Genomic DNA, 12111 nt, shown 5'->3' on the forward strand with positions numbered 1-12111 from the left:
GAGAAACAAACGTGATATAACTACAGCTTAGTGATAGAAAGGCCACAGAGCAGGCAGGCACATGGTCACGTTCTGTGCCTGGTGGTCTTTCCCTTCAAGCCACCTGTGCCTTCTGCCCACTCACTCTAATGGGTCCTGCCTCTCCAGACCTCACCAATGAGAGATGACTCTGAAATCCAGGACGTTAAAAGGGCAACCAGTTATTCAGGAAAAGATCCTTCAGTGGAGGCACCATCCTGGTGCCTTCTCTGCCTCACCAGGCATCTTCAGTTTGGCTAGTTGCTTGGTAGCAGCCCAAACAGCGAGGGAGGGAGAGAAGCACAAAAGAAAGAGATAACCCAACAAAGACCAGTGATGTCTGCTTCTTACTTCTTCCCTTCATCCTACTCACACATTAATCTCTGAACCGAATAGGGCATGATATGAGACCAAGCCATGATTTATTCTCTTTATATGTGAGCATGGAACATGGAAAACAATCTATGGAAAACTCTAGATTTGGTTTTTTTTTTTTTTTTTGACTTTCTGACCAACACAATACGAGATAAAATCAGTATTTATTTTAGGTATGTGAGTACAAAATATGGAAAAGTGGACTACAGAAAATTCTAGAATTTTTAAATTTTTAAATTTTCTAGTTAAATTTTTGACTTCAAAAAATGGCACTTAAGAGCTGTGTTCATCCCCTTCTCTGACACCTCTGCAAACATTTTCTGGCCCTCATGTCCTTTGATTTTTTGACATCAACATTTTCGATCTCTTACCTAAATCCTTTACCCATATTGTTAACTGCCCTTGGAGAGAATTTCTCCTTTTATCATTCACACACCTTTTTAGGCAGCAATACTTGAGCAAAGACCCCATCCTCAAATATCCACACAAAGCATCCAAAGTCTGAGATTAAAATTAATCATAAAAAATTCTAATTTTTTCCTATATGTCAGGGGCACCTCCTGGGCACCACATTTTATTCAGAGCTACAGGCCAGCAGCCCAAGGGGCTGGTTTAAGGTGCTGGTCCTCCCCTGTGTCTACCCACCATCAGAGCAATAAGCTGTGAAGGGGCACACTGGTGGTGTGGAGAGAAGGCAGAGGGATGGATAATAAGGCCTAGAGGAACTTTATTTCAGCTCTATTTGGATTAACAGAATCACTTTGTCCAACATGGTTTTTTATGTCATACAGCGAGCTTCGAGAGAAGAAAAAGGAGAAATGTGGTATCATGGTTCTTAAAAAGCCACTATCTACATGTAAACATGATTGTACTTTTTCCACAGCTGTGAAGATACTTGAGTGCTGTGGAGGAATTGAAAGGTATTTACATTATTTTCAAATTTCTTGAAATCACTTAAATTTTAGCTGCTCTCTTTAAATATGTCAACAGCTTAGTCATATTAAACAGTTTTCACATCTCATCAGTCTAACAAACTTTCCCTATGGACTTGTATTATCACAATTGAGAGCTTAATGGTGGCTTAGGTTGTGGGTAAATACTCCCAAACTTGTCCAATGTCTCCAACTGAACCCCTGGCTAAATGACACTTCCTACTATTAATCAGGTGTCACCTTTGCCTCCAATTCTTCTTTGGGCCTATAAACTCTGTGTGATCCTAAGAAGCAGGGGTTGTTGGCTTCAAAAAATGGCACTAAAGAGCTGTGTGCATCCCCTTCTCTGACACTTCTACAAACATCTTCTGGCCCTCATGTCCTTTAATACAGTGCCCACAGAAAAACAAAGAGGCTGAAGTACCCCACAGGGATTGAATGTGAAGTCTCCATCAGTACCCGGGACCCTTCACATCCCAGCTCCTCCTTCCCCAAATGCAATGGTTCCTGGATGCTGGTACCAATCAGCCTGTTAAAATAAGGCTGCTGGATCCTGCTCCACAGAGTCTACTTCCCTAGGCCGGTGGTGGGGCCTGAGAAGCTGCATTTCTAACAAGTTCCAGGGCACATGACACTGATATGGTTGGCCCATGATTTGAGAACCTGTTAGAAAGGTGAGCTCTGTCTTTAGAAGCTCTGGTTATCCTCATGCTGGTGAGAACCACCACTGGCACACACATCACATTGGGTGTTTGACATGCTGTCAGCTTCTTCTCATTACTTTTCAAGGGAGGAATCATGTCTCCTACTTCAAAGCATCAGGCATTGGAGATTCCAAGAGGGGAGGTTTCTTGCCGGGTACCATAAAGCTAGAAGTGGTGGTGGTGGAAATTGAACTCCAGGTTAACTCCAGAACTAGAGCTCAGTTTGCTCTACTTTTGTTTATGGTATAGAAAACCTATTGCACAAAGCAATAGTAAAATCAGGATAGATACTTCCTCAGCTCCTTGTTGGAGGTGAGTTGACATAGCTGGGATTTGCTCACTTCTGATCATATGGCAGGCATAGAAGTGTGCCACAGGTTGTATGGGAATCACCTGATTTTGTCTCTTAATTAGCACGGTGAAGTAACTATGGGGATTCTCTTCATTTTTCAGCAATATAAACTGAGGCTTATGGGTTAAGTAACTTGCTCTAAGTCATACACATTCCAGTGTAAGGTGGGATCTAACAAAGGCACTGGGCAGCATGCCCTGTTGTCTCCCTCTCTGCAGTCTGGCAGCAGAGATAAAACTTGTGAATGAAAATGCATGTCATAAATAGAAATAAGAAACCTGTTAAAAGAGGTGAAGACAAAGGCTATAAGGGTACTCACGGAGGGTACAGAGGAGGTGTCAGGGAAGAAGTGTACTGAAATGGTAGACCATAATATTCTGGGGGAACGCTGACATGTAACGATGGTAGGACAGAGGAACCCACACCTGCAGAGGCCTGGAGTGAGCGTGTAAAAGTGCGCATAGGCCCTGGCAGACAGTTTCCCAGTTAGCGCAGGGGTTGGCGAAAGGCGGCATCCAGAAACAAGTGAGGACACAGGTACATAAGGGTGGGTTATGGAGGGCTGTGACTGTTTCACAGCTAATAGGACACTGGGACAGGCTTCTGAAAACAGTATGAAAGCAAAACTGCTCCTTAGGAGGGTACACAATGACCACACAATGGCAGAAGAACTGGCAGCATCACCCCCTACATGCAGAAAAGATCATTCTCAGTTTCCACGACATTAGGAGAATGTGCAGACCCAACATCTTGGAGTCATCCTAGACTCCTTTTCCCTTTCACACTCCACATTCAATCCAAAGCCCCTTCGCTGTCATCTCCTCAATGCATCTGTATCTAAATGCTCAGGCCCTGATGCCACCAGTCAGCGCCAACCTACTGTCCTCACGCACATGGCCTGGCATAATGGCCACACACTATGCTTCCTGCTGTGCCAGCCCCCCCCCCCCCTTTATAGTGGGAGTTAACACGGCAGATGGAGCAGCCTTTGAAATCACATTGCCTTACTATCTGGCTCACACACCTCTGGAAATGGTTTCTTTACACACTCAGAAACACAATGGTCACTGTGGCCTTCAAGTCCCTGCATTAAGAGTTGGCCAATTTTCTCTGTAAAAGACCAGATAGTAAATATATTTTGGGCTTTGCAGAACACACATGACATCTGCCATGCAGTATTTTATTTTAAATGACTCTTTCAAAATTTAAAAGCCATTCTCAAAGAGATCGATCTCTAGTTTTGTTATGTATCTACCCTCCCTCTTTCTAGGACTAACTCCATGAGTCTTGGTTGTGTTCTCTGCCATAATAATATAATCTTTATCAGGGCCTGGCAAATGGGAGGCATTCATCTTCACATTGCATATTCCTGTTTCCTAAATGAATGAACAATTATATGAAACAGCTCAGTTTACAGATGTGAAAAGAGGACATCTAGAACTTAAGAAACTTTTGTATGATTGGCATCTAAACACTGAGCTCAATTTTAAACTTGGCTCCATTTCCAAATTCTACCAACTCTTCGTTATTTGATGCTAATTCTGCAATCATATTCCAAGCAAGATATGATATGCTACATATAAGACCCATGAATGTGTTCATTAGGGAAACTCAGATCTCAAGACTGAGACTTTACTGGGACAGCAGTCCTATCCCCACTACCAGACACCTTGGTTATGGCCACTGGCAGGAGGAAAAACTTTGGTACTGTAACAGGGTGGTCCCCAGGAAAGGGGGAGGTTCCAAGTTCCCTGCCCCACCCAAATGGAGGGCGGAGCTGAGCAGGGAGAGAAGAAGCTGCAGAGGAGACTGAGGAAGAATGGAGCAGGATGGATCCAGAAGGAGACCTGGTGGAGGCACATGGAGCCTAGAGACACGTGAAGAAACTGCGCTTGCCTTTCGGTCATGGACTGGGTGACACAGATGTGGGTGAGAGACCCGTGGGGAGGTGACAATGGCAGCTTTTATCTTGATTTTGATTTTGTTCTTTTCCTTCCAGGCTTGTCTGGTTGTTTCTGACCCTTTTCTGTGGGTCCCCACTGGAAGGTGCTTTAGATTTTGAGGCCTTGCTCGGGGCCAATCCCATTTGGATGTAGTTTTACACATGAGGGGACAGGTAACTTTGGGTGCTTGATTTAGAAACTAGATTCTTTGCCTTTCCTGTATTGTTTCCTAGTTGTATTAAAGTTCCTTCCCATTAAAGTCTCATATGCTTTGTGTTGATGTGGCGGATGGCAGAACCCATTAAAAATAGGCAGGTTTGCGGGGTTTTGGCTGCCCTTCTCCCTGCCCTGTAACAGTACTACCTCACAGGGTTGGGCAGAGCAAAGCTGGCAGTAGTGCCCCGATGACACGTCCAGAGGAAATATGTTCTACTAGATTATTAATTCAATTATCTGGTGTGCAATTTCAAAATTAAGTCTGTCACTGACATTTCTCTTGGTGGGCCCCAGATGACATCCTCCAGGTGAGATAAACCTGATTAAACAACAAGAGTGGGGGAGGGACCTCTCTTCTCTCTAGACAAACATAAATGTCTCAAGACTGTTAAGTCTCTAAATCACCCTCTTTTAGAATGTAGAAATCCCAAGTTTCATATTGGTGCCCCCAGACTCTTCAAGGTTCTTGGCTGAATCTAACATAACCCATTAAAAACTTCAGGGGCCACCTTCCTGGGAGGGCATGTGTGGCATGAAATAAATTTTTTTCTGGGTCTGGATATGTGGGCTTTCATTTCCTTCCTCCCCTTCTCCATTTCTATTCCACTCTTGCAGGCTGTCAAAGAAAGAAGCCTAAAAGGCCACAGAGCAACATTTCCTGATCAAGCTGGGAGCCCTTCTCATCGCCCTGCAGCTTTGCATTTCTTTTGATGCTAATGACAAATGCTAATGATGCCATATTTAAAAACAAAACCAAACCAAAAAAGAGCACCTAACAGTATAACTGAAGCAACTAACTTCTATTTTCAGTTAGAAAGCATAATGAGAGATTCTATTCAGGATTGCTATGAAATATTAAATTTTTAGGAATTTAGATGAGCTCACCCTTCAAAATGAAACCACAAAACTTTAAAATAAAATTTGATTTAGTGAAATGGAAAGGTGTACCTTGCTACAGAATGAGAATACTAATGTTTGTCAATGCTTATTCCCCTCAAATTACCTTACAGATTTAATGCACCTTTAATGAAAATTCCAATAGGGTATTTTTGGAGTTCAACAAAGTTGCTATAAAGTTAATCTGGAAATATGAACAGCATGGAATTTTTATTCTAAAAAAGAATCAAGTTTTAGTAAATGTTATGAAGCTAAAACTCTTTCATTCTGGAATGGGTTTGAAAAGAAGAATGTAGGGCAGGATAGGCAGTCCATAAACCCATAAACAAATCTGAAACATAGCATATAATAAAGCAGGGCTTTAGTACAATGAGAGGAGGGTAAGATTATTAAACATGTGTCCCTGTGATATGTGGCCAATAAGTCAGAAAAGCATCCAGTAAGATCACAGGAAATATGAAAGATTCTGGATGGATAATAGGTTTCAATATTTCATTTTAAAATTAAATTCTAAAACAACTACCATGCAATAAATATAGAACACATTCCTTTACAGATCTAATACTTATTCAGGGTTTGAAGTGACAGATGTAGTCAAAAGAAACACAAGACAGACTTGATTTGCCAAGATTACTAAAATCTCAGAACAATGGAAACATCAACATTTAATAGACCACAGAAACTCTTTGTATCACCAGAACAAAAGGGTTAATGTCTTACTGAAATGTAGGCAAGAAAAACAAGCCTCAAATAAATAGGCAAAGGATATGAATAAGTGATTCATATCAGGAATAAAGTAAAACATATGGAAGAAATTTTATCTCTTCTAGTAATGAAAAAAATGACAAAGCCGCCCCGATACATCATTTTACACCAACTAAATTTGCAGAAATGGCAAAAAACTTAAAGCTGGCAGAGTTGCAATCTAGTGGGTGTAATCGAGTATTAGGGGGCACAAGTCTTCTGCACAGCAATATGGTAATATATGAAAAGAGCCATAAAGAAGTACATAACCTCTGCTGCAGTAATTCTACCTCTGGGAATCATTCTAAAGGAGCAGAAGAAGGATGCGTACTATAGTAAGAAGGGCATTATAGTGAAGGGAAACAAAAAACCTGGAGAGAATCTAAATATACGAAAGAAAAATTGTCTAGTAAATCATGGGACTTCTTCAAGATGTTCTATCCTGCAACCACAAAAGGAGACAATTTCAGAAGTTATTGGAGACACAGAACAATGTTTATCATACACCACTGTGAAAAAGGCAGGGTCTACGCCAACTATTCATATATATATGTCAGAAATATAACTCAACCTGTGAAAATGAAATAACCATTTGGCTGGTTGCAGAGCCACTGGATTATCCAATTTTTCTTTAACACTAGTACAGTCCCATCATTTCAACAAAAAATGTATGTACGTAGGGGTGAAGGGTGACGCAGGCAGTAACACGTTGCATGTGCTTGAAGAAAAATGGAGCTCTATAGGACTGTTTTTTGTCTATTCACTAAAGCTTCAATGGTCCCTGGTGTGCAGAATTTGCCAGAAGCCTCAGTTAATGATTTTACCTGTCTGAAAGGTAGATGGCCATGCCATCTAGCAGGTTTGCTTTTAGGCAGTGACTCTAGAGTCTAGCCCTACTCTGGTGTTGAGAGAAACCCCGGCAACCCAGCCTTTATCCAAGACACATCTAATCCCTCTGAGTTCCCTCAGGCTCAGCTCCAGAGCACACAGGAAAAATCTGTCGCTTTAAGCAGTCTCTCCTGCTTGGGCCCCAAATGCACTGGTTCTCCTGACTGTCCTTTGCAGACCCTTCTCCAGAGACCCCATTTTTGCTCCCAGAGCTTTGGGTGCTACCCTGTTCCCAAGGCCGCCCTCCCCCATCAGATTTCAGGTCTCTTGCTGCCACAGGAAGTTCCCCTCTGCCCAAATTCCCAAGACCTCTCTTAGGCACCCCAGTTTTCTAGAAGGGGTGGACAGATAGGACTAGACAGTACCTTCTGCCAGCTCAAATGGCTCCAAAGCAACTGATGCAGGCATTTTAACAGGCCTTGGACTGTGAACTCCTGGTAATGGGGACACTTTTTCCTCTTAAAAAAAATCAAAGATTTTCTCTTTAAAAAGTTAAAAGAATGACACCTTATACTTAAATAGTGTTTTCATATCTGAAAGTGGGGAGCCCACAGAAGCTGGACTTGGCAATTCCATAGCTGCAAGTAGAGTATCTGATCCAGAAAAGGCAGAGAAGAGGGTTTAGTGTCTTACGTTTTGGCGATTCAGGATTTCACACACAGCAAGGAAACTGGGATGGCCAGAATGTGCTATTTGAATTTCTGTTGTCATATTTCCTGGCTGAGTCCAAATCACAAATCATGCTAATCTTTGCATGTGACCTCCCACTCCTGGGCTACACTGTCTAAATTCCAGAAACCCACTCTATCATTCCTCTACACTGTGATTTTCTACGTGTAATGACATGGTTTTTTAATATGGATCTAAAACTCTTAGTCAACACTACCTGAGTTTTGGGCCACAAAAAACCTTTCTGAAAGAAGCCCTGCAAAGGCTTCCCCTGCAAGAAATCCTTCAAGCGAGTCTGGGGCTACTCAGCTGGGGCAGTGCCGGCCCTGAGGATAAATGCATTTGAAAGGAGGCCACGTTTGTGGCATCCTTCATCGGCCTCTTGGGATATCGTTAGAAACCGAAATCATGAAATAGAATTTTAATGAAGCTCAGAAAAGAGAAGGTGCAGTGTGTGGCGGCCTCATTTCCCCAGGTTCAGTCATCACGGCAGTCTCCCAGTTGCCTTACTGAAAAGACGTATTTCAGAGGCTGTGAGGTACACCAGGACCACAAAGAGAAAAGGTTAACTCTGGTCAGCACAGCGCCCTGCTCCATCTGCTCCCCTGCTCTTGCCGGCAAGGTCAGTGGGGCGGTAGTGACTCCAGGGAGCCTACCCCACACAGTGCTGCCCTCTCGCCATTCTTGCCCATTGCACCACAGCTCCAAAAGCTGTGCACAAAGATAGGCTATCCTTTTTCTCTATACTTAAATAGAGAAAACACTGGTGAAACCCAACACCCCATGTCTCCAACCACCCACCACCCGATGCCAAATCCACTCTCTGGTTTAGGATTCACCGAATCCAGTCAACCTGCCCTCTTGAAAGCACCCAGAATTATTTTTTCTGGGTGAGAGGGTTCTGGTATTTTCATTTTTGCTTGTGTCATTCCTATCAAAGGCACAAGAAAGTATTTCGGGACAAAAGGATGGAAGGCAGGGCCTGGTGTGAACAACGGTAAGTTTTGGGTCATGATCAGTATCTGCAGGAAGAACGTGCATGGCAGAGAAATTTTCTTTTCCTGGGAAGTGCCTACATGGCTTCTCTTCTGCACAGGTTTGGCCATGGGGCGAGTAAGCTCAGAGAGATGATTCAGATGAGTCAGGGATGACAGAGAAGCCCCTCTGGTGACCCCGAATTCATGAGCTCCTGTGAACACAAAGCCCCTTGATGGGGCAACTTAAACCTCAGGGTTTAAGTGACTAAAAGCAACTGAGGGATCTCCTGCATTGCAAATACCTAAGATTTTCTGATCTCTGGAAACAGACATGTGTAATCACCATTTACCCTTCCTTCTCTCCTAATCCGGAGTGTTTGGGGAACAAATTAAATGACTCTGAGGACTGACTCTGGGATTTTACAAACACTGATTCTGAAACAGGAGGACAAGCATTCGCCATTGGCAGGGAGAGGGGAAGGAGGTGGTTTGGGATGTCTCCACACTGAGCACGGAGTAACTGTAGCTATATCTGTGCTTTTCTTTGGCCATGGAAGCCACAGGGAAACCACACAGCCAAAACAGCAGCCCTGACACATGCTGCTGATGGTGCCTTTTAAAAGAATTGACAAGAAGATATATGTCAGGGTATTAATGCCATCGAGATCAATGACAAGTATACTCTGGAAAAAGTTGAGGCAATTATTTTCCTCTCTGAATGAGAGGCCTATAGCTGACTAATAGATTTCTAAGAATCTGACATTTCCAAGTTGGTTCTTTGCATAAAAGGAGCCCATTCAGCAGACAGTTTTCCAATCACTGCAGTTTTTTATTTGAACCTCCCACATTTATCAATCACAGGTCCCCGGTGAAACGGTGGGCAGCAGCAGCTATATAGGGTCAAGACTGAGTAAGCTCTCTGCTCAGGCATTCCCTTTCACCCAAGGGAACATACAACAAGTAATTCCTACAAAAAATTGACCATCTGAAAGGTCAGATTAGCTTGAAGTGGAAAACCAAATGACATGAAACACTGTTTCTAATGGTTTCTCTAGGTAAAATCACCCTTAGTCACCAGGATAATGAAGTAGGAATACATTTATATTATAACCCTCCTTGAGTCCTACAGTGAGGGGTAGAGTCCTACCTCTACCCTTGTGGGTTATGGGACAGAAGATTAATTTGATTTTATGTTGTTTGAGCCTCTCTTTCTCTCCTGCATCCCTTAACCTATTGTTTTCTCTCTTCTGAATGTCCTTTGTTAACACAACCATTATTTCCTTAATTTCTCTAACTCCCTTGTACCACTTCCAATTAAGATCTTGCTGGATAGAGCTCAATTCTCCTGTTCTCGCTACATCCACATAGTAAATAAGCCCAGGATGAAATTTATATTTCCCAGCAAAACAAACAGCCTGATCTTTCCTTCAATTATATTAAGTAGCACTGGGTGAAGAAATGGATTCCCAGAGTTCTTTGTGTATGTGGCCCTGTGCATGGTAAGGAGAAAGGGTGCTCTATTACTTCCTGCCTGTCCCTGGGCCATACGAGAGTTTCTTCCAAACTCTTGTGGATTGATTCTAGAGAAATGGTCCTCAATCTCAGAATGATTAGAAGAACTTTAAATAGGAAAACAAAGCAAGAAAAAAACTACAGCTTAAAAGGATGGGCATTTTCCTAAGATTCTCATTTAGCAGGTTGTAGAGCCTGGGCCCCTGGTAATTCTGATGCACAACAGCTAATTTTGAGAGCCACCTCTCATGCCACTAAGGACCCTTTATTCAAGAACTCAATGTGATGTTTATGGTCAACAAGTACATCGCTATTCTCAGAACGATACTTATGGACCACTGGATGGTCTTCCTTTTAGTATTTCTTCAGAACCCCAATGAAGCAAGGGATAAACATGGCTATTTGCTTTTATCTGTGATAGCTATGGGACTAACCTTTGACTTTCTGTCTCTGAGCTCTGCTGCCATACATGTGATAGGTGGAAAAGACACAAATCCCTACAATAGAAGGTTTGTGCCCACCATCATCCACTCCAGATCCAACAACAACTTCACAATGTTGAAGGTCAGCTAGACTCTTCCTAAGCTAACACACCTTCAACCTGGACCTCCTTTCCTACCTGTCTAGACTCTAAGGTCTGGGAATAGAGGGAGTTGATGACAACAGAGCAGGTTAGGGGGGAAGGGAACTTTTACTTTTGTCTCTTACTATTAGGTCACTGCTTGCCCCAGTCACATGTGATCATTTGTCACTCTAGCTTTTGTGCCTTACAGGTCCTTAAGGGTGCACATTAGGCTGCATTTTTATTTACAGCACTCTGCTTTTCTGCATCTGCAGGGTTAGCAAATCTCTGGGATTTGATTTGCATTGTCCAGCACTTGGGCAGTGTTATTCACAGGGCTGACTTCAAAAGTTCAGCTTTCAAAGGCCCCAGCTTAGGTCCAAGTGTTCCTGCCACCAACTGGCTCTTCTATCAAAGAGAAATACAAAGTTATTTTTTAATTGTCTCCTCTGCTGATCTGTGAATGGAAGTCAGGACCTGGATAGAATAAGTACTGTCTGATCTATTTTCTCCCCATTGTGCAGGGAGTAAATTCATCACAGTGACATCAGGACGATAACCTACTGGGATTGACAGTAAAACTCAAACATCCTTTGAACAGCAAAAACCACAGCAAACTGTGAACAAAAGGAAGAAGGCATATTAAAATTAGCACCTGCTATTTGGAAAGGGGGATATGAGGCTCAGAAACACCAAGTATGGATCACAATTTGAAGGAAAACAAAACAAAACAAAACAAAACCTCAGTTGTGCTGATGGTATGTCCTTCAATGTTTAGAGAAAAATAAATCTTTTCCCCAGCAGGATTGGTAGTTATCACTAATATAAGTGATGATTGGGTGCCGCAAACAATATAGTAAACAATGAGGTATCTGAAAAACAAAGAAAATTATCTCATTTACAATAGCCTCAAAGACAATGAAATACCCAGGAAGAAATTTATGAGAAGGTGAAAGATCTCTAAATCAAAAACTGTAAGACACTGACCAAGGAAATTAAAGAAGACAGAAATAGGAAGCTATCCTGTGCTTATGTATTGGAAGAGTTAATATCATTGCCATACTACCCCTAAACCATAGATGATTCAATGGAATCCCTATTAAATTCCAAGGGCATTTTTCATAGACATAGAAAATTCAATCTTAAGATATGAATGAATCACAAAATATGAATAGCCAAAGCAATCCCAACAAAGGTATTGAATAGATACATCACAATTTCTAATTTCAAACTTTATTGTAGAGCTTGAACCAAAATAGAACAGCACTGTCATAAAAATAGACACTAGACCAATGGAACACAAATAATAGCCCAGAACCCAT

At 42.2% G+C, this 12111-nt stretch overlaps 1 protein-coding gene across 2 annotated transcripts in view; it reads right to left on the bottom strand.

Moving 5' to 3' along the window:
• Positions 1–12111, bottom strand: part of RYR3 (ryanodine receptor 3) — a gene marked incomplete at both ends in the record, with an annotated part of 506236 nt that overhangs the window by 291583 nt on the left and 202542 nt on the right. The gene's annotated exons all lie outside the window — the stretch shown is intronic.

This window comes from Talpa europaea (genome assembly GCF_964194135.1).
Source record: "Talpa europaea genome assembly, chromosome: 8".
Classification (NCBI taxonomy): domain Eukaryota; kingdom Metazoa; phylum Chordata; class Mammalia; order Eulipotyphla; family Talpidae; genus Talpa; species Talpa europaea.